The sequence below is a fragment of the Hyla sarda genome, chromosome 3 (assembly GCF_029499605.1).
Source record: "Hyla sarda isolate aHylSar1 chromosome 3, aHylSar1.hap1, whole genome shotgun sequence".
Taxonomy (NCBI): domain Eukaryota; kingdom Metazoa; phylum Chordata; class Amphibia; order Anura; family Hylidae; genus Hyla; species Hyla sarda.
Genome location: NC_079191.1, coordinates 369192880 through 369214736, shown reverse-complemented (window position 1 = coordinate 369214736; position 21857 = coordinate 369192880). Strand labels below are relative to the sequence as shown.

The following is a 21857-nucleotide window of genomic DNA, read 5'->3' as shown; positions in this document are numbered from 1 at the left end:
ATGCTGGGAGTTGTAGTTTTGCAACATCTGGAGGCACACTAGTTGGGAAACATTGTCCGTTTCCTACCTCAGTGCCTCCAGCTGTTGCAATTGTTGCAAAACTATAACTCCCAGCATGCACTGACAGACCATGCATGCTGGGAGTTGTAGTTTTGCAACAGCTGGAGGCACACTGGTTTGGAAACACTAAGTTTGGTTGCAAAACACTTGAAAGTTTATTACTTAACTTAGTGTTTCCAAACCAGTGTTCCTCCAGCTGTTGCAAAACTACAACTCCCAGCATGCACGGACAGCCAAAGGGCATGCTCGGAGTTTGCAACAGCTGGATGTTTGCCCCCTCCCCCCAATGTGAATGTACAGGGTACACTCACATGGGCGGAGGTTTACAGTGAGTGCTGCAAGTTTGAGATGGCGCAAATTTTGCGCTGCAGCTCAAACTTCCAGCGGCAAACTTGCTGTGAACCTCTGCCCATGTGACTGTACCCTAAAAACACTACACTACACTGACACTAACCTAAAATAAAAAGTAAAAAACACTACATATACACATACCCCTACACAGCCCCCCTCCCCCCAAAAAATGAAAAACGTCTGGTACGCTACTGTTTCCAAAACGGAGCCTCCAGCTGTTGCAAAATAATAACTCCCAGTATTGCCGGACAGCCATTGACTGTCCAGGCATGCTGGGAGTTTTGCAACAGCTGGAGGCACCCTGTTTGGGAATCACTGGCGTAGAATACCCCTATGTCCACCCCTATGCAAATCCCTAATTCAGGCCTCAAATGCGCATGGCGCTCTCTCACTTTGGAGCCCTGTCGTATTTCAGGGCAACAGTTTTGGGACACATATGGGGTATCGCCGTACTCGGGAGAAATTGCCTTACAAATTTTGGGGGGCTTTTTCTTCTTTAACCCCTTATGAAAAGGTGAAGTTGGGGTCTACACCAGCATGTTAGTGTAAAAAAATAAATTTTTTACACTGACATGCTGGTGTTGCCCTATACTTTTCATTTTCACAAGAGGTAAAAGGGAAAAAAGACCCTCTAAATTTGTAACGTAATTTCTCCTGAGTACGGAGATACCCCATTTGTGGGTGCAAAGTGCTCTGAGGGCGCACAACAAGGCCCAGAAGGGAGAGTGCACCATGTACATTTGAGGCGATTTGCACAGGGGTGGCTGATTGTTACAGCAGTTCTGACAAACGCAAAACAATAAATATCCATATGTGACCCCATTTTGGAAACTACACCCCTCACGGAATGTAATAAGGGGTGCAGTGAGCATTTACACCCCACTGGTGTATGACAGATTTTTGGAACAGTGGTCTGTGAAAATGAAAAATAAAATTTTTGATTTGCACAGTCCACCGTTTCAAATATCTGTCAAACGCCAGTGGGGTGTAAATGCTCACTGCACCCCTTATTACATTCCATGAGGGGTATAGTTTCCAAAATGGGGTCACATGTGGGGGGGTCCACTGTTCTGGCACCATAGGGGCTTCCTAAATGGGACATGCCCCCCAAAAACCCTTTCAGAAAAACTCACTCTCCAAAATCCCATTGTCGCTCCTTCCCTTCTGAGCCCTCTACTGCGCCCACCGAACATTTTACATACGCATATGAGGTATTTCCTTACTCGAGAGAAATTGGGTTACAAATTTTAGGGTGATTTCTCTCCTTTTACCCCTTGTAAAAATGAAAAAATTGGGTCTACAAGAAAATGCGAGTGTAAAAAATGAAGATTTAGAATTTTCTCCTTCACTTTGCTGCTATTCCTGTGAAACACCTAAAGGGTTAAAACACTTACTGAATGTCATTTTGAATACTTTGGGGGGTGCAGTTTTTATAATGGGGTCATTTATGGGGTATTTCTAATATGAAGATCCTTAAAATCCACTTCCAACCTGAACTGGGCCCTGAAAAATTAAGATTTTGAAAATCTTGAGAAAAATTGGAAAATTGCTGCGGAACTTTGAAGCCCTCTGATGTCTTCCAAAAGTAAAAACTTGTCAATTTTTTAATGCAAACACAAAGTAGACATATTGTTTATGTGAATCAATATGTAATTTATTTGGAATATCCATTTTCCTTTCAAGCAGAGACTTTCAAAGTTAGAAAAATGCTAAATTTTAAAAATTTTCATGAAATTTTTAGATTTTTTACCAAGAAAGGATACAAATATCAGTGAAATTTTACCGATAAAATAAAGTAGAATATGTCACGAAAAAACAATCTCGGAATCAGAATGATAAGTAAAAGCATTCCAAAGTTATTAATGTTTAAAGTGACAGTGGTCAGATTTTCAAAAAATGCCCAGGTCATGAAGGTGAAAATGGGCTGGGTCATGAAGGGGTTAATGTCTAACTATGTTCTTTTCCATCATGTGCAGGGTGCTCTACTGGCCAGAGAGTTCTCTTGGAAGCTTAGGTAAACAAGTACAGTGACAGAGCTACGTGTATAGGTAATATTGTCATAAATTTGTCAGAAAATTTGTATTTATTTGTATAATGTTCTGGGGAGAAGTATCTATAGCCGAAGGGCTCAAGCAGCAAAAGGCATTCAGGTAGAGAGCCTCCGGCAGGCAGATCCGAGTTTATCCTTATTCTCCAGTATGCAGTCGCAAGTCCTAAAAATCTCACATTTATATCATAGTCCCTCCAAGGATGGGCACCGAGGACAGCTGTTGTTAAAAGGGGGAGTTTGTGGTGACTCAATACAGGAGTTGCACCCCTGTACCATTGCTGCCCTGTCAGGCAGACTCCATTCCATGACCCCTGGGCCTCCCATTCACCTATGCGCCCTGAATTGTTAAATACTGTATAAGTTATTCAATGCAATGTACATAATTTTTTCTATACCTTTAAGTACTGCTGTCATGTGATTGTAACCAGAGAAGGTACCAGTGACCATGTGACCTACAGGGGGACCTATGGGACCCCTCCAGAGGTTCCCCCATATAAGCCCTGGGTGGAGCTAGTTCAGTCTCTTATGTTCTTCTCTACTAAGTGCAGCAAGGTCAAGTCTGGAGGGAGTGTCTAATGTCTACCACGCAGCCATGGATCCACAAGTCCACTACCTCCCAGGTCCAAGTCAAAGCCTGGTAAGCTACAAATGGGGTGAAGTCTGTCAAGTCCGTCTCAGTCGAATCAATCCAGGTCAATCTGTCTCAAGTCAGTGTGGCCCTGCATTAAAATTGTCCAAGTCCACTATAAGTCCCAGCAAGCCCTGTGGTCTCTGAAGGTGACCAAAACACCTTGCAGTGGCAGTAATGGTGGACTGGTGTAGGTGAGTGTGCAGGCTTTTTATCTATTTTTTTTTTTTTAGCATACAGAGAGGCATACACATAGCAAAAATATTTTACTCATTCTGTTGCTATGCTAGAACACACAGCATATTCTTCTAGTTTCCCACTTTAGTTCTCGCTATCGCAGAGTGACTGGCACAAGTGGACATCAGGCCAAATTCCTTAAAGCGTACCTGTCATAGTGCCAACAAAAAAAAGTGATATGTTATTAGGTGTTACGCCGAGCGCTCCGGGTCCCCGCTCCTCCCCGGAGCGCTCGCTTCACTCTCCCCGCTGCAGCGCTCCGGTCACATCCTCTGACCCGGGGCGCTGCGATTCCGCTGCCAGCCGGGATGCGATTCGCGATGCGGGTAGCGCCCGCTCGCGATGCGCACCCCGGCTCCCGTACCTGACTCGCTCCCCGTCTGTTCTGTCCCGGCGCGCGCGGCCCCGCTCCCTAGGGCGCGCGCGCGCCGGGTCTCTGCGATTTAAAGGGCCACTGCGCCGCTGATTGGCGCAGTGGTTCCAATTAGTGTGTTCACCTGTGCACTTCCCTATATCACCTCACTTCCCCTGCACTCCCTTGCCGGATCTTGTTGCCATTGTGCCAGTGAAAGCGTTCCTTGTGTGTTCCTAGCCTGTGTTCCAGACCTTCTGCCGTTGCCCCTGACTACGATCCTTGCTGCCTGCCCCGACCTTCTGCTACGTCCGACCTTGCTTCTGCCTACTCCCTTGTACCGCGCCTATCTTCAGCAGCCAGAGAGGTGAGCCGTTGCTAGTGGATACGACCTGGTCACTACCGCCGCAGCAAGACCATCCCGCTTTGCGGCGGGCTCTGGTGAAAACCAGTAGTGGCTTAGAACCGGTCCACTAGCACGGTCCACGCCAATCCCTCTCTGGCACAGAGGATCCACTACCTGCCAGCCGGCATCGTGACAGTAGATCCGGCCATGGATCCCGCTGAAGTTCCTCTGCCAGTTGTCGCTGACCTCACCACGGTGGTCGCCCAGCAGTCACAACAGATAGCGCAACAAGGCCAACAGCTGTCTCAACTGACCGTTATGCTACAACAGTTACTACCACAGCTTCAGCAGTCATCTCCTCCGCCAGCTCCTGCACCTCCTCCGCAGCGAGTGGCCGCTCCTGGGCTACGCCTATCCTTGCCGGATAAATTTGATGGGGACTCTAAGTTTTGCCGTGGCTTTCTTTCCCAATGTTCCCTGCATCTGGAGATGATGTCGGACCTGTTTCCCACTGAAAGGTCTAAGGTGGCTTTCGTAGTCAGCCTTCTGTCCGGAAAAGCCCTGTCATGGGCCACACCGCTCTGGGACCGCAATGACCCCGTCACTGCCTCTGTACACTCCTTCTTCTCGGAAATCCGAAGTGTCTTTGAGGAACCTGCCCGAGCCTCTTCTGCTGAGACTGCCCTGTTGAACCTGGTCCAGGGTAATTCTTCCGTTGGCGAGTATGCCGTACAATTCCGTACTCTTGCTTCAGAATTGTCCTGGAATAATGAGGCCCTCTGCGCGACCTTCAAAAAAGGCCTATCCAGCAACATTAAAGATGTTCTGGCCGCACGAGAAATTCCTGCTAATCTACATGAACTTATTCACCTAGCCACTCGCATTGACATGCGTTTTTCCGAAAGGCGTCAGGAACTCCGCCAAGATATGGACTCTGTTCGCACGAGGCGTTTCTTCTCCTCGGCTCCTCTCTCCTCTGGTCCCCTGCAATCTGTTCCTGTGCCTCCCGCCGTGGAGGCTATGCAGGTCGACCGGTCTCGCCTGACACCTCAAGAGAGGACACGACGCCGTATGGAGAACCTCTGCCTGTACTGTGCTAGTACCGAACACTTCCTGAGGGATTGTCCTATCCGTCCTCCCCGCCTGGAAAGACGTACGCTGACTCCGCACAAAAGTGAGACAGTCCTTGATGTCTACTCTGCTTCTCCACGTCTTACTGTGCCTGTGCGGATGTCTGCCTCTGCCTTCTCCTTCTCTACTGTGGCCTTCTTGGACTCTGGATCTGCAGGAAATTTTATTTTGGCCTCTCTCGTCAACAGGTTCAACATCCCGGTGACCAGTCTCGCCAGACCCCTCTATATCAATTGTGTAAATAATGAAAGATTGGACTGTACCATACGTTTCCGCACGGTGCCCCTTCTTATGAGCATCGGATCTCATCACGAGAGGATTGAACTTTTGGTCCTCCCCAATTGCACCTCGGAAATTCTCCTTGGACTTCCCTGGCTTCAACTTCATTCCCCAACCCTGGATTGGTCCACTGGGGAGATCAAGAGTTGGGGGTCCTCTTGTTCCAAAAACTGTCTAAAACCGGTTTCCAGTAACCCTTGCCGTAACTCTGTGGTTCCTCCAGTAACCGGTCTCCCTAAGGCCTATATGGACTTCGCGGATGTTTTCTGCAAAAAACAAGCTGAGACTCTACCTCCTCACAGGCCTTATGATTGTCCTATCGACCTCCTCCCGGGCACTACTCCACCCCGGGGCAGAATTTATCCTCTCTCTGCCCCAGAGACTCTTGCCATGTCTGAATACGTCCAGGAGAATCTAAAAAAGGGCTTTATCCGTAAATCCTCCTCTCCTGCCGGAGCCGGATTTTTCTTTGTGTCCAAAAAAGATGGCTCCCTACGTCCTTGCATTGACTACCGCGGTCTTAATAAAATCACGGTTAAGAACCGCTACCCCTTACCCCTCATCTCTGAACTCTTTGATCGCCTCCAAGGTGCCCACATCTTTACTAAATTGGACTTAAGAGGCGCCTATAACCTCATCCGCATCAGAGAGGGGGATGAGTGGAAAACGGCATTTAACACCAGAGATGGACACTTTGAGTATCTGGTCATGCCCTTTGGCCTGTGCAACGCCCCTGCCGTCTTCCAAGACTTTGTCAATGAAATTTTTCGTGATCTGTTATACTCCCTGTGTTGTTGTATATCTGGACGATATCCTAATTTTTTCTGCCAATCTAGAAGAACACCGCCAGCATGTCCGTATGGTTCTTCAGAGACTTCGTGACAATCAACTCTATGCCAAAATTGAGAAATGTCTGTTTGAATGCCAATCTCTTCCTTTTCTAGGATATTTGGTCTCTGGCCAGGGACTACAGATGGATCCAGACAAACTCTCTGCCGTCTTAGATTGGCCACGCCCCTCCGGACTCCGTGCTATTCAACGCTTTTTGGGCTTCGCCAATTATTACAGGCAATTTATTCCACATTTTTCTACCATTGTGGCTCCTATCGTGGCTCTAACCAAAAAAAATGCTGATCCCAAGTCCTGGCCTCCTCAAGCAGAAGACGCCTTTAAACGACTCAAGTCTGCCTTTTCTTCGGCTCCCGTCCTCTCCAGACCTGACCCTTCCAAACCCTTCCTATTGGAGGTTGATGCCTCCTCAGTGGGAGCTGGAGCTGTTCTTCTACAAAAAAATTCTTCCGGGCATGCTGTCACTTGTGGTTTTTTCTCTAGGACCTTCTCTCCAGCGGAGAGGAACTACTCCATCGGGGATCGAGAGCTTCTAGCCATTAAATTAGCACTTGAGGAATGGAGGCATCTGCTGGAGGGATCAAGTTTTCCTGTTATTATCTACACCGACCACAAGAACCTCTCCTACCTCCAGTCTGCCCAACGGCTGAATCCTCGCCAGGCCCGGTGGTCTCTGTTCTTTGCCCGATTTAATTTTGAGATTCACTTTCGTCCTGCCGATAAGAACATTAGGGCCGATGCTCTCTCTCGTTCCTCGGATGCCTCAGAAGTTGAACTCTCTCCGCAACACATCATTCCACCTGACTGCCTGATCTCCACTTCTCCTGCCTCCATCAGGCAGACTCCTCCAGGAAAGACCTTTGTTTCTCCACGCCAACGCCTCGGAATCCTCAAATGGGGCCACTCTTCCCATCTCGCAGGTCATGCGGGCATCAAGAAATCTGTGCAACTCATCTCCCGCTTCTATTGGTGGCCGACTCTGGAGACGGATGTTGTGGACTTTGTGCGAGCCTGCACTATCTGTGCCCGGGATAAGACTCCTCGCCAGAAGCCCGCTGGTTTTCTTCATCCTCTGCCTGTCCCCGAACAGCCTTGGTCTCTGATTGGTATGGATTTTATTACTGATTTACCCCCTTCCCGTGGCAACACTGTTATTTGGGTGGTCGTTGATCGATTCTCCAAAATGGCACATTTCATCCCTCTTCCTGGTCTTCCTTCTGCGCCTCAGTTGGCTAAACAATTTTTTGTACACATTTTTCGTCTTCACGGGTTGCCTACGCAGATTGTCTCGGATAGAGGCGTCCAATTCGTGTCTAAATTCTGGAGGGCTCTCTGTAAACAACTCAAGATTAAATTAAATTTTTCTTCTGCATATCATCCCCAGTCCAATGGACAAGTAGAAAGAATTAACCAGATCTTGGGTGATTATTTGCGACATTTTGTTTCCTCCCGCCAGGATGACTGGGCAGATCTCCTCCCATGGGCCGAATTCTCGTATAACTTCAGGGTCTCTGAATCTTCCTCCAAATCCCCATTTTTCGTGGTGTACGGCCGTCACCCTCTTCCCCCCCTCCCTACTCCCTTGCCCTCTGGTCTGCCCGCTGTGGATGAAATTTCTCGTGACCTTTCCATCATATGGAGAGAGACCCAAAATTCTCTCTTACAGGCTTCATCACGCATGAAGAAGTTCGCGGATAAGAAAAGAAGAGCTCCTCCCGTTTTTTCCCCTGGAGACAAGGTATGGCTCTCCGCTAAATATGTCCGCTTCCGTGTCCCTAGCTACAAGTTGGGACCACGCTATCTTGGTCCTTTCAAAATTTTGTGTCAAATTAATCCTGTCTCTTATAAACTTCTTCTTCCTCCTTCTCTTCGTATCCCTAATGCCTTTCACGTCTCTCTTCTCAAACCACTCATCCTCAACCGTTTTTCTCCCAAATCTGTTCCTCCCACTCCTGTTTCCGGCTCCTCGGACGTCTTCTCTGTCAGAGAAATCTTGGCTTCCAAGAAGGTCAGAGGGAAAACTTTTTTTTTGGTGGACTGGGAGGGTTGTGGTCCTGAAGAGAGATCCTGGGAACCTGAGGACAACATCCTAGACAAAAGTCTGCTCCTCAGGTTCTCAGGCTCTAAGAAGAGGGGGAGACCCAAGGGGGGGGGTACTGTTACGCCGAGCGCTCCGGGTCCCCGCTCCTCCCCGGAGCGCTCGCTTCACTCTCCCCGCTGCAGCGCTCCGGTCACATCCTCTGACCCGGGGCGCTGCGATTCCGCTGCCAGCCGGGATGCGATTCGCGATGCGGGTAGCGCCCGCTCGCGATGCGCACCCCGGCTCCCGTACCTGACTCGCTCCCCGTCTGTTCTGTCCCGGCGCGCGCGGCCCCGCTCCCTAGGGCGCGCGCGCGCCGGGTCTCTGCGATTTAAAGGGCCACTGCGCCGCTGATTGGCGCAGTGGTTCCAATTAGTGTGTTCACCTGTGCACTTCCCTATATCACCTCACTTCCCCTGCACTCCCTTGCCGGATCTTGTTGCCATTGTGCCAGTGAAAGCGTTCCTTGTGTGTTCCTAACCTGTGTTCCAGACCTTCTGCCGTTGCCCCTGACTACGATCCTTGCTGCCTGCCCCGACCTTCTGCTACGTCCGACCTTGCTTCTGCCTACTCCCTTGTACCGCGCCTATCTTCAGCAGCCAGAGAGGTGAGCCGTTGCTAGTGGATACGACCTGGTCACTACCGCCGCAGCAAGACCATCCCGCTTTGCGGCGGGCTCTGGTGAAAACCAGTAGTGGCTTAGAACCGGTCCACTAGCACGGTCCACGCCAATCCCTCTCTGGCACAGAGGATCCACTACCTGCCAGCCGGCATCGTGACATTAGGCACCTAATCCTGATCATGTACATATAATTATGTGTCTAGGACCTATATATCCCTAACAAATAACATTTATATCTTGCTCACTTGCTTTGTCTTCTTGCCTTATGGAGGGGGCATGTCCATCTCTCTCCCTCAGTGTGGATGACATATCTGCTCTGCGTCGTGGAGCAGCCTGGCAGTCTGCAAATCATTGCTCAGTATTTTTTATGCATACATTTTTTTATCTGTTCCTAGTAAAGATGGATGCTAATCAACATAGCTGTCACTATGTGCGTCATTCAGCTTTCACAGACTATGAATGTCTGATCAGCTTCAGGAGTCAGAGAAAGCTTTGGCTGTTCATGGATGCTGGGAGTTGTAGTTTTGCAACAGCTGGAGCTGCAGTGTTTATGAAGCACTGTGTAAGAGCAGTGTTGCCTTTAGCTGTTGCAAAACTACAACTCCCAGCATGCCCACACATCCTTTGTCTGTAGTTTTGCAAGAGCTGAAGGCACACAGCTGGAGAATACACAGCTCTAAAACAGAGTTTTACAAAGAGTGTACCCCCAGCTGTTGCAAAATTATAACTCCCATCATGGGAGTTGTAGTTTAGGAACAGCTGAAGGCTGCAGTGGTGAAATCGTGATCTCCTACACTGCATATCAACACGCTTTATGGACGGTATTCAGTATGCTGCAAAATACAGAGTAGTATGTCTGCATAAAGATAGATGACTCCTAGTGGCAGCTATTTTTATTTTTCAGTAAAATAAAAAATAAAATAAAAAATGTATAAAAGTCATCTTGTCAGTAGTACTGCAAAATATAAAAAGTTTTTCATAATGACAGTGCCTTTTTAAACAATAAATCATGACATGATCAATTTACACACCTCTTCATTAGGAGTTTCATGTTCACATGTAGATCTAGAATTATTAAGCTCATAAAGATGCATGAAACTGAGAGGTTATAAAATGCACATCATTATCCGGGAGCCAACTGGAGCTGTGCAGGTATTTTGACCTGAAGCTACTCTCTGGGTGTTGGTTTCCAACTGTGGCTCTTCAGATGGTATAAACTAAGTATACTGCCTGTTTATTTCTTGTCTCTTGTTGATTTTTTATATCTTGTTGCTTTATTCTTTTTCAATTTCTCTGTCAAGTAAGCCATATCTGTAACAAGCAATTTGTAACCACTGTGCTACCAAACTGTTTTGGCTTTAGGCTACGCCCGGGAGTGGAGTCTAAGTGCCCCCTAGGTCTTTACCCTTTATCCCAATACAAAATGCAGAAGTTAGACTCCTGCTAATAATGAGTGTGTAGCACCACCGGCCAGGCAAGTATGTGTAGTCAGCAGTCCCGGTCAAACACAGAAGAATCATCACAGTACAGTGGCATAGTCAGCGTCAGGCAAGAAGGTCAATACAGGTAACATAGGTATAAGGTCAACAATCCAGGTCTGCAACAGGAGAGATGGTGTGGTGTGGCAGAGACAGTAACAAGAAAATGGATACAGGTCCATGCACAGGACAGTAAGAACACCTTTGCTAATGAACACAAGGAACCAAAGCAAAGCGTGGATTAAGCTGCCTTCTATGGAGCAGGCCCTTTAAATGCAGGGGAACAGATACTCATCCAGGATTACAGGCAGAGGAAACAACATTGTAGTGTCTGGGAAGAGGAAAACACACATGGTCTGGGAGCCAGCAGCATTGGTAAGTGCTAGAAAGCCGGCAGGGAGTGGCATTAAAATATCTATTGCCTTTACTCACCATGCATTCACTTCCTCCCTGAGTCTGCTGTACTGTGGTGATCTCTATATCCAGTAACTGCAGGCTGCTCTCTACCCCCCCCCCTCCAGACAGGACAGGAGTGAGCACAGAAGAGTGCTAGACCTCCCCTCAGTTCCTTGACTTTTTCCCAGTCTGTGCTTCAGCTGGGATGAAGATGATGCTGCAGCCAGACAGGATTATATTCTGGATGGTATGGGGAACTCTAGTGGTCTTTTTTTGCGAGCCATTCTTTCTATAAAAAGGAGATACATTTTGTAAACCGTATTTTAGAAAGGTAAATGTTTTGCCCAGACATGCAACATATAAGAACTGTTTGATTCTGACAGTGCCCATTTATTAGTCCTCTGTTCTAATAGACTTACAATCATGCCTGCTCTGAAACTATGGCTGGCTGTAAACTATAATGCTTCATTAAAAGCAAGTAGAAATCTTGTAAAACAGTGGTCTCCAAACTGGACCTTCAAACGTGGCAAAACTACAACTCCCAGCTAGAGGACCACCGTTAGGAGACCTCTGCCGTTAAAGGGGTACTCCGGTGGAAAACCATTTTTCCTTTTTTTTTTTTTTTTTTTAAATAGTTGGTGTTAGAAAGTTAAGCAGACTTATAAATTACTTCTATATAAAAATATTAATCCTTCCAGTACTTATCAGCTGCTCTATGTTCCAGAGAAAGTTGAGTTGTTCTTTTCTGTCTGACCACAGTGCTCTCTGCTGACACCTCTGTCCATTTCAGGAACTGTCCAGAGCAGGAACAAATCCCCATAGCAAACCTCTACTTCCCTGTACAGTTCCCCGAGGTGTCAGCAGAGAGCACTGTGGTGAGCCAGAAAAAAACGATACAACTTCCTTTGTAGTATACAGTAGCTGATAAGTACTGGAAGGATTAAGATTTTTATATAGAAGTAATTTACAAACCTGTTTAACACCTAGCACCAGTTGATTTGTTGAGTACCCCTTTAACTGTTAATGAATTGGCATCCAAAGAATATTAGTAGTTTACATAGCTCCCCTTTAATTTTAATTCCTTCTAAGGACCTCTTCTATTCAATAAGTACTAAAGGTTAAAAATTATTGTTGAATTACCAGCAAGGTAAATATGCTTTATACCAGGACACAGATTCAATGAAACTAGACAAATAGCATATTCTTGCATTCATCATTTCCGTTGTTGGATAAAAATTCTCCCAGACACAAAGGAGTTAAGAGATGTGTGCCAGTTCCAAAACAAAAATGACAAAATCACAAACTCTGCAGGAAAAATAAAGAAAGGAAGTGAATGTAACAATAGGACAATGCTCTTTGGAGAAAGAATGCATAATAAACCCATCCATTTTCGGAGAAGCAGTGGGGTGCCATACTTTAGTCATAAATATCAAACTTTCCATGCTGATTTACAGATGTTTACAACAAAACCCGTCTACCCAGGACCGCAGGTAACATATTTCATATAAAATCAGAACACATTGCATTTACATCCGTCATACAACATCTTGGGTTTAAAATAAAATAGCTTTACTGACCTGATCATAAGGATGAGAAATCTTCTTATATAGTAATATTCTTCTATGTTAAAGTTAACTATAAACAAGTCAGAAATAAAAAGTTGGATTAAAATGGTGTTACTCCATTAGTACTACCTCTATCTCCATGTTTTACATATGCTATCCACAGGTGGGTGGTCATTATGGAGATAAGACATGGTTCGTATTTGGGAGTGATTCGCTCTGACCTCTGTTTGCTGATACAAAATAGCTTCCCATGATCTCTAGGTTCCTTGCCCGATTCTGCTTTGGAATCCGGCACAGAGATTTCGCTGCAGCAGAGTCCTGTTGAATTCAACGGGATTCTGCTGCGTTGTGCACACTGCAAAATATCCCTGCCAGATGTTTCCAGCACGGAAATTCCATTTTCCTTGTCCGGACAAAGAATGAACACGTTGATTGTTTGTGCGGTCCTAGCACTGGCAAATAAGCCGGCGGCCCACAGCGTCCGGTATGTCCGCACAGAGATCCTCTATGCGGACATTCCGTCTTGTGAACATAGCCTCATTGTGTTGGCTTCAGTGGATAGGTTGCTGCTACATGGTTCTCTCCATTGAACTCTGTAGGAGTTATGTAAAGCACCAAATAAGGGAGCCATGTGCCGAAGCAACCACAACTCAACTGAGCCTGGTGCTGCTTTGCATGGGCATAAGGATTTGAGGACTCTGATGTCAGCCAGGGAGAAGTAACAACAGTAGATGGATCGCAGGAGCGGTATATCAGCAGCAGAAGATCGAGATAACACGGCAAGTGAATCTCACAGAAGGTGGATCTCAGGAACGTCAAATAAAGTGTACAAATTCCAGACTCACAGTGGCTGGCACACCACAATGGCTTTAGTTTGTCTTTAATAGTATTACTGTATTTACTTCTCCCTGGCTGACATCAGATGCCGCCGCCACGAGGATTTGCTATTGTGAGGCATAAAGCGGGTCCAACGCAGTCTGGAGCAGCCACACTCAGCGCTTGCCAGCACCTACTGACCAGCGGGAGCTCCATACGGACATAAATATTACAACGCAGGAGTTGGCATCAGGAACGGGTAACAACTAGTGTTGAGCGGCATAGGCCATATTCGAATTCGCGAATATTCGCGAATATATGGACGAATATTCGTCATATATTCGCGAATATTCGCATATTCGTTATATTCTCGATTTATTTTTCGCATATTCACATAATTAACATATGTGAATATTAGCATATACAAAATTAGCATATGCGAAAATTCGCATATGCGAAAATTCGCATATGCGAATTTTCGTATATGCGAATTTTCGCACGCCAGTCTCACACAGTAGTATTACAGCCTTCTTTACACCACACAAGCTGGAAGCAGAGAGGGATGATCACTGTGATGTGTACTGTGAAGAAAAAAATAAAAATAAAAACGAATATTCGTAATTACGAATATATAGCGCTATATTCGCGAAATTCGCGAATTCGCGAATATGCGATATTCGCGAATAATATTCGAATTGCGAATATTCGCGAGCAACACTAGTAACAACATATCCAAATATTATTGTAATAATTCATGCAGTCATTGAAATAATATTACATCATCATTATTCATAGACTGTTCATTATCTGGACATCCAGAGGCTAAAAAAGCAACACATCCCATGATTTTTTTATGGCTGATATTTTATGCATTTATTGATTTTATTATATTGCATGTTATATATGCCAGTGAATTTATTCCTCCCACAAGGGCCCTGTGTGAGGAATTAGTGCATTCTAAATGATATTTTATTGAAATAAAAAATGTTTATTTGAAGCATGGTCTTAGAATTATATGATTCCATAAATATTCTACTTTCTTTGAGGTTCGGGCTATCTTTTTATACAATTTTAGAATCATTATTCACCCTGGGAATAGGTGATTGCCCGGTTTTCCTCGGATAGTCATTAATTGTGAGCTGCACCAACCTTTATTTTTTTTCTTTTCATTTTTCCCAGTAGTGTTGGAACTCACGGGTGGGAACCCCAAGTACAAGGTATATCGGGTATATCCTATGGATCTGTCATGAATTCTTCAAATGAGAAGCATTTACACAAAGCTTATGTATTACCTGTGCTTGTTTACATTATTCTTGGTTCCTTAAAGGGAACCAATCTGCATATTTTAGCATATATAACGCTTGGCAATGTGTTATATATGCTAAAATCATTATCCTCACCATCCCTGGTAGATGTTTGTGCCCCCTGGGATGGTGAATATATTAAGTTATAAAGCCTCCCCCCTCACCTGGCAAGTAGTCCCCTGGGCGGGGACTTCTACTTACCAGTAACCGTTGCTCATCATTATAAAAATGAAAAGGCATAAAAAGAAAAGAAAAAAAAGAAAGAAGAAGAAGCAATCTGATTGGTTGCTATAAGAAACTGTGCCACTCTTTCTCTGCACAGGTTTTGATAAATCTCCCCCAAGTAGCTCTATTTTCTCCATATTGAGTATTAGATCACAGAAATGACATATAACTGGCATATGTAACTGACATATGTAACTGACATATAACTGACATATGTAACTGACATATCATTTACATATAACTGACATATAACTGACATATAACTGACATATGTAACTGACATATCATTTACATTTAACTGACATATAACTGACATATGTAACTGACATATGTAACTGACATATAACTGACATATGTAACTGACATATCATTTACATATAACTGACATATAACTGACATATGTAACTGACATAAAACTGACATGTAACTGTAATATAATTTACATATAACTGACATATAACTGTAATATAATTTACATATAACTGACATATAACTGTAATATAATTTACATATAACTGAAATATAGCTGACATATAATTTACATATAACTGACATACGATCAGAAATCCTGGATATTAGAAAGGTGACATCTGAACCAGAGAATTCAATTGGCTTTCAAAGAAAATATATAAAGTCTGAGAATTTTTAAATTGTCCATCTGGGTACAAATTCTGAACAGGGCCACAAAAAATAATATGAAAATAAGGGTGAGCTTTACATCCGAAATGTGTCACTTTCTTTTTGCCCACCTGGCCTGATGTTTTTTTTTTTACCTTACAGAATACAGCAACAAGTTCTATAGACCTAAGTTCTATGTTTCTGTTTACCTGGATGAATTCCTACACCAGTCCGTGCTGCGGTGAGGCTTTCTGGCTGAGCTGACTTATCTTTCTATTGCTGTACAGAAAACAGTTCTGTGATGTTATATAGTATGAGGTATCCTTATGTAGTGTCTGGTAATTGTCTGTTATTTAGGCACATTATATAATTAGCCTTTCAGTGCATGACTCTGGTCCTGTTCACACCGTGGGACATTTATCATTGTTTTGTGGTGGCCCAGTACAGGAGATGTTGCCCCGGACCCTTGCTGTCCTGTCAGGCAGCCTCCTTCAGTGTCCCCAGGGCCCCCTGCATCTGTTTCCCCCTATACATATGTTCTGCAGTGTATTATATTATAAAATGTGTTGTATCTTTAAGAGTTATGTCATGTGATTGTTACCCAGGAGGTACCAGTGACCAGGTGATCCCAAGAGTGACCGATGGGCTGCCTGCTAGTCTCCCCCATATAAGTCCTGGGTGGAGCTTCTCTCTCTTGGAGCTTAGAGCTCTTGCTTCCTGCTGAGGTCCAGTGCAGTTGCCTAGTGTGTGTGTCCAGAGTGTTGGAGGCCTCAAAGTCTAGTCCTGCAGCCACCATCAAGTCAAGTAAGCTACAGTCACAGCTTTATGAGTCAAGTCAGCGTGGTCTGCATTCAATTGTCCAGTCCTACTTCAAGTCCCAGCAAGTCCTTAAAGTCGCTGTGTCACTGGTCCCCTCCTTGGGCCCTGGCTGAACAGTATAGACTTTACCAACTGTCTACCCTCAGTAAAGCTACCGTTATCCATAACTTGGCGTCGGAGTCTTTATTGCCCCTGTGCCTAGCCCAGGATCCTGCAGTATACCTTCGGGTGGTTTTAGGCTAAACCGCGCCCTGGTGTCATGAATACAAGAGGTTAATTCCATCTGCCCCTAGGGTAATAACATCTGCCCTCATCACATCCCGCTACCACAGTTTGCTTTGGTAAGCAAGTTCTAAACTTTTTGCTTTAGCTTTGCTTATGTGTGACATATTTTCATACTATCACAGGTGGTTGATAAATTTGGAGCACACAAGCAAAACAAAAAAAGTCGCAGCTGAGACTTTTGTGAGACTTTTTTGTGACTTTTTAAATTTGCTCACGTACTGGAGTTTTGTACTCCAGTTCAGACGTGGAGTAGACTTGCCACTTCTTGTAAGGGGTTTGCGACTTTTTTTTTTGCCTACGTGCGACTTTCGCACATCATAAATACCTGACCACTGCAAAGTGAAAACTGAAATTTGCTTAGGTAAGGCTGTTTGCAACTTTTTGCTTACTCACAAAAGTCACAAAAAAAAGGGCTTAGGCGCATGTGCGACTTTTTGTGCGACTTTTGTACGCAAAAAAAAAGGCTCTAAATACCTTGATAAATGTCCCCCACCATGTTTTGCTTCCTGTTGAAAGGTACTATTTTTTTTTTCAAGAAAAAAAAAGGTACCTTTAAAATGACGTCACAACTCCGCCCCCGTGTGACGTCACGCTCGCCCCCTCAATGCAAGTCTATGGGAGGGGGAGTGACGGCTGTCACGCCCCCTCCCATAGACTTGCATTGAGGGGGCGGGCGTGACGTCACACGGGGGCGGAGTTGTGACGTCACGATCTTCCGTTCCTGTGGTCAGAACCCAGACCCTCCAGCGCTTCCAGGGCTGAAACAGGTGGGTGCCGCATGCTATATTGCAGGGGTCCCAAGCGGCGGAACCCCCGCGATCAGACATCTTATCCCCTATCCTTTGGATAGGGGATAAGATGTCTATGGGTGGAGTACCCCTTTAAAACAGAATGCAAATACACAGTGTGAACCTATCCCAATATGTTCATATTGTATAATGCACGGACAGCCTGGCTACACTGGTAAGCAGCTTCTGTGATATGATCTGGGAGGCTTTCTTTGAGGGTCTACATGTATTTTACAGATATCCCATACAAGTCGTTTTTGAATTCATTTTAATGCGCTTTTCTGTTTGGATTTCCCCATGCAACTATCAACTTTTCCATATTGTATCTGTAAAGCTGGCGATATAGATTTTTATTCCATCTGATGGAAGCAAAAACACTTTTTAGCTATTAAATAACATCCTTTCTATTCGGAGTGAAGGCAATTAAACTGCACACAGTGTTATTCAATTACACATCTCTCCATGAGACATTGTAATACAACATGCAGGGCTGGTACACACTGCCTTTCACATTGCTCTACAAGATTAATCCACAATTAGGAGTGGGCTGAAGAAGTGGGTAGTACATTATGCACTTGATGAAGATGGATTTTTAATGATTTATCTGCATATATTTATTAGATAGCACTCCAATGTAATTAAACACAGTTTCTATTAGCAATCTGATGTTCAGTAGTTGTTCCCCGAATTCCTTGTTACATTCTCGAAGCAAAATAATTTCTTCTGACGGTAATCACTAGTGATGAGCGGCATTGCCCATATTCGAATTCGCAATATTTTGCGAATATATAGACGAATATTCGTCCTATATTCGCGAATTTCGCGTATTCGTTATATTCGCATAATCAAGGAAGAAAACAGTGAGGGGGAGGGCAACTTTACTATTGGTTGCTAGGGATGTTGTCGATAACCTCTGAGTGTATTTGCATAATTCTAATTGGCAAACAAGTGAAACGAAGGAATATGTGAATGTTCACATATGCGAATATTCGCACATGCGAATATTCACATATGCGAATATGCGTATATGTGAATATTCACATATGCAAATATGCGCATATACGGGGAAAAGTGAATATTTGAAATTTCAAATATATAGCGAACATATTCGCAATATTGACGAATTTGCGATATTCGCGATAAAAATTCAAAATGTGAATATTCGCGCCAAACACTAGTAATCACCAGTGTTTTCCTTTGACTGATTCTTTAAAGGGATGGAAAGCAAATGTTTTCAAATCAACTGGTGCCAGAAAGTTATACAGATTTGTAAATTATTTCTAAATAAAAATCTTATCTCATCCAGTACAGTGGTCCCTCAACATATGATGGTAATCCGTTCCAAATGAACCATCGTTTGTTGAAACCACCGTATGTTGAGGGATCCGTGCAATGTAAAGTATAGGAAGTTATACTCGCCTGTCCCCGCCACTCCGGACCGTCCCCGCTCGTCACCGCTGCCCTGGATGTCACCCTCCATCACTGTCGCCGTGTCCCTGGGGTGTCCCTGATGCTTCGGAAGTCTCTGCTTCCCCGGGATCCTCGCTCTCCATCGCCGCCATCACGTCACTACGCACGCCACTCCTATTGGATGATGGGACGGCGTGCGGGCTGACGTGATGACGATGATGGAGAGCACCAGCGATGCAGGGAATCCCGAAGAGGAAGCTCCGGAGCCCCGAGGACAGGTAGGAGACCATCACCGGAGCCCACGGGGCACAGTAAACAGCTATCCGGCGGCAGCTGAAGCAGTCAGCGCTGCCGGATAGCCGTTTATGCGATGGGCCCGACATACAAAAGCATCGTATGTTGATGCTGCCTTCAATATGCGATGGCCTCTGAGAGGCCATCGCATGTTGAAATTATCCTATGTCGGGGCCATCGTAGTTCGGGGGGTCACTGTACTTATCAGCTGCTGTATGCTCCAGAGGAAGCTGTGTAGTTATTTCCAGTCTGACCACAGTGCTCTCTGCTGCCACCTCTGCCCATGTCAGGAACTGTCCCCAAAGCAAACCTCTCCTGCTCCAGACAGTTCCTGACATGGACAGAGGTGGCAATAGAGAGCACTGTGGTCAGACTGGAAAGAACTACACAACCTCCCCTGGAGCATACAGCAGCTGATAAGTACTAGAACGCTTAAGATTTTTAGCTATAAGTAATTTACAGATCTGTAAAATTTTCTGGCACCAGTTGATTTGAAAACATTTGTTTTCCACCGGAGTACCTCATTAAATTCTGCTAAACATAAATTACCTAAGTATTTTGTTTTGTTCAATTGTATTTCTAATGAAGTAAGACTTAGAAAAAAGATCTTTTGATTTATATAAAGGGAATGGTTCATGTATTTCATTTTAGCTTTATTAACTAGTTTTAAATAAGCAAAAGATTTTCTATTCAAATTTATATATATATATATATATATATATATATATATATATATATATTATTATTATTATTACTATTAATAATTTTTAATAATGATTGGGTGCAGCTTTCTGAATCCCGCTCCTGCTGGATTTCTGACCACTGACGCCCAGTCCCGCAAGGTGTGTGTTCCGCTCCAGCCCGCTCCTGCAACATGTGTCCAATCTTGTCCGCTACCACAAACATTTTGACACTACCACAAACATTTCATTACCCTCTTGTGCCATTTCATCTGCCCCCTGTGGCATTCTAGAGGTTTGCCAGACTGCTCAGGATTTTGTGGGACCCGCTGTGTGTTCTGTGACCACCCGCTCCCACCCCTTTAAAGACTAAAAAACATTTGCTCCCACAAGTTTTATATTGGGTCCTATAGGACCTGCGGGATCCCATTCCCACTGCAGTGCTCTAATACAGAGCCTTTGTGTGTAGTGTAGCCATCCTTGCCATCTAAGTTGCCTATCTAAGTTATTAACCCCTTCATGGTTAAAGGGGTTTGTCACCATGTTGTATTCTAAAGGTCAGATTATAATTCATTTGGTAATTTTTTATGAAAAAACTGTGATTAGATTTTTAAAAATTCTGATATTTTTCATGTTGTTTAAATGTTGTTTATTCACTTAATAATATTTACGGTACCCCAAAATGTACTCCTCTAGTTCTCCCGTCCATACTGATGCCAAATATGTATATATACATTGTACAGTGTATGACTTTGCTATATCACAGGCCCTGTTTTACCTTTAAATGTATCATTCTCCCTTAGCTTTATACACAGCCTTTGTACATGGATGGTAATCCAGACAGAGATGTACATGGATGAGAATCATCAGGCAAAGATAATTTTTTTTGCTAAAGTTCCCCAGCTCAGTGCTAAAGTCTGTCTCGTAGTCCAAGACGGGGTCCGTAGGCTTATAAAAGGCTTATAATAGAGCCTGTCTCCTGCAATCAGACAGACTAAACGCTGAACCAGGGAGTGTATCATGCTGCTGTGGTGACCCAGTACAGGATTTTGTCTTGTCAGGTAAACATTGCCTCAGGCACTTCCAGTGTCCTTTTTCTGGGCCCATTACTCCAGAGTATATTGTATTTTGGAAATGAAGAAAGCAAACTCCAGCTCGGCACAGGTAAATGTGGCTTTATTCACATCAACGAGGCAACAGGTACAGAGAGGAAGTGACGCGTTTCGGCCAGGTGCTGGCCTTAGTCGTACTAAGTACGACTAAGGCCAGCACCTGGCCGAAACGCGTCACTTCCTCTCTGTACCTGTTGCCTCGTTGATGTGAATAAAGCCGCATTTACCTGTGCCGAGCTGGAGTTTGCTTTCTTCATTTCCATTGTTCTGGGTGAGGTCCACACCTTCTCCTTGCTTGGGATCCAGACCAGTGATAGAGCTGGAAACTTTCTCTACCTTCTCACATATATTGTATTTTATCTTTTGATTTTGTGTTATGCACATTTTTATCAGTGTTACTGTATCTTTAAAGAGTACCTGTCACCAAATAAAACTTTTAATATAGTGTTCCCTGTGTAATTAGTAGAGATGAACGAACTTACAGTAATTCGATTCGTCACAAACTTCTCGGCTCGGCAGTTGCTGATTTTAGCCTGCATAAATTAGTTCAGCTTTCAGGTGCTCCGGTGGGCTGGAAAAGGTGGATACAGTCCTAGGAGAGTCTCTCCTAGGACTGCATCCACCTTTTCCAGCCCACCGAAGACCTGAAAGCTGAACTAATTTATGCAGGCTAAAGTCAGCAACTGCCGAGCCGAGAAGTTAGTGACGAATCAAATTACTGTAAATTCGCTCATCTCTAGTAATTAGCAGACACTTTCCCATTCTCTTGCTTTTAAAATTATCAACATAAATATGTTTAAACTATAATGGAAAAAACAGCCACTCGGTGGCTCTGTTCTGTTCTCTGCCACAATTAATACAGTAAGTTTGGTATCCTCCCGGCCTGGCAGGAGACCAAACTCAGGAAGTGCTTCCCTGCACTGAGCTTGATTGACAGCTGCAAAGAGCCTCACTGAAAGCTGCACAGAGCCTGAGGTCTTCAATTCATTACAGCACTGCAACGATGTGAGGGTGGAAGTGGTCCCCCAGCAGGCTTCAGTGATGTCATGCCTGCTGGGAGATTGCACTATGTGAGCAAGAAG

General features: G+C 44.6%; 1 long non-coding RNA gene across 1 annotated transcript in view; it reads right to left on the bottom strand.

Moving 5' to 3' along the window:
- Nucleotides 1-3358: 3358 nt before the first annotated feature.
- Nucleotides 3359-21857, bottom strand: part of LOC130362774 (uncharacterized) — a 40418-nt gene continuing 21919 nt past the window's right edge. Inside the window, exons 2-4 of the long non-coding RNA XR_008891563.1 lie at nt 15597-15666; nt 12437-12494; nt 3359-3475 (exon numbers count right to left, since the gene is read on the bottom strand). This is a non-coding gene — a long non-coding RNA (uncharacterized LOC130362774). The remainder of the gene's footprint in view (nt 3476-12436; nt 12495-15596; nt 15667-21857) is intronic.